Raw genomic sequence first — 2,010 nt, forward strand, 5'->3', positions numbered from 1 at the left:
AGAACTGGCAAAAACCCTCCACACCCACTGATTTTTCACTCTGATGCAACCCAGCCTCCTCTACAATGCAATCTAACAACCCCTCCCTGCCGGAGAGCAGGACACACACAGACCTGGTGCTCCCTTGCTTTTTTGGCCAAGGATTTCCAGCTATAGCTGCTTTTGGCAGCTGAGGTTTGACGACCTCTGCCTTGCTGAGTTTCTCCTTGCAGGAGGAAGAAGCGTTTTGTGGAGAGGGTGAGGATCCTGCCAGCCCTGTGCCCTGCCAGAGGGGCGATGCCCTTGCCAGGCCTGCAGCCAGGGCTGTGCAGCACCCTGGCAGAGCCTGACCTTTGCAAGGGTGTGAATGATGGGCAGGAGGAGCTGGCTGACATGGGCCTGTGCCTTTACAGACTCTTCCCCTTAAACCAGGACTCTTCCTCCTGCATTCCTCCTCCCAGCCCTGCTCCTTTTTCAGTCAGGAGGTGGTGCCCGTGGGCACTGGGGCTGTTTTCAGGAAGGCTGTGCCAGGGCTGTGCCCTCTGCTGTGCTCTGAGATGGGCACTTGGTGCACTCTGTGCAGCTCTGCAACGAATTTCATGGTGGCTGAACATGGGGAGATGGGAAAGGAGCTCTTAAGGAACGTTGCCTTGGTGGTGATGGGGAGCAGGGGGATTTTCTGCTTTCCTTTTTTTCAGATTATCTGTAGTTGGCAGTGAAGCACCTTCCTGCAGTTCTTAATCCCTGAGGTGTGCAGGGACCTCCTGGCCAGTTCCTCCTGGGGCCTCATCCTGAACCTTCACCAAGAGTTTTGGCTTTCCCAGGAGCGTTTGCTTTGCAGAGGGTTGGACACTGAAGTGCTTCACTGCCTCAGGCCAGAGCATTTCAAACCCACGTGGGCCTGAGAAGTTAGTTCCTTAGATCCACACAAACCCTCTTGGCATACATCTCCATCCCTAAGAGGAGCAACTTGCTCAGTGGGAAGAGATGGAGGCTGTTAATGGCTGGAGTGAGGGAGGGAATCTTCTCCTTCCATCTGGTGGAGTTGGGCAGAGCCTGACTGTGGTCACAGAATCCCAGAATCCCAGCAGGGTGGGGTGGGAAGGGACCTCTGGAGATCACCTCATCCAACCCCCTGCTCCAGCAGCTCACCCACAGCAGGGTGCCCAGGGTCACAGCCAGGTGGGTTTGGGATCTCTCCAGAGCAGGAGACTCCACAGCCTCTCTGGGCAGCTGCTCCAGGCTCTGCACCCTCACCCCAAAGAGGTTTCTCCTCGTGTTCCAGCAGAGGTGACACAGGAGCAGTCCCTGCTGTTATGATGGCATTTTCCTGGGCTCTCCCCACCAGCTCCCATGGCCTGGCCTTGGCTCTGCCCAGGTCCAGGCTGGTGGCTGGCAGCAGCTCCATGTTCTATGCAATTAACCCATTTCTCCACTACATGGCACTGACAGACTATGGGAGAGGAACCAGAGCACCCGAGCTGGCCTGCTGGTAGGGACAACATCTGCTGCTGTTCCCTGGGTCACGCAGCTCTTGGTTTAATGCTGAAAAGGTCCCACCCTGGAAGGGAGTTCTAAGGTAGAGAAGCAGCAACATTGCCCACCCGAAGGGGGAGAGCTGCTGGTCAGCTGGCACATCCTCCTGGCAGGGCCTTTTTTGCTGGTTTGATGGCAAAGAAGGGGTTTTAAAAAATGAAAACTTCTCACAGAGAAGGGGCCCAGCACTTTTGGGCGAGTCCGAGTTCTCCTTCGCCGCGTGTCGCTGCGCGGAGGGTTCTGGTGAAATCATAAACCCCAGGTTCAGAGCTCACGTGGCTGGGGGAGCTGGGCCTGGCAGTGTCCGTTTGCCACCGCAGGGTGGAATTACAGCTCTAATTTATATACATGGGCTGACAGAGCAGCACTCTGCCTTGCACCCTGCCCCTGGATTGTGGCAGGCCAGAACTCCCTGATAAACAGAGCAGGAGAAAGGCTCACGTGGAGTGTGGGTGGGGAAAGAGCCTGGGGCAAGAACCCTCCCTGGAGCCAGGG

This window comes from Merops nubicus, unplaced genomic scaffold, assembly GCF_000691845.1.
Source record: "Merops nubicus isolate BGI_N331 unplaced genomic scaffold, ASM69184v1 scaffold31674, whole genome shotgun sequence".
In the NCBI taxonomy this organism is placed as follows: Eukaryota; Metazoa; Chordata; class Aves; order Coraciiformes; family Meropidae; genus Merops; species Merops nubicus.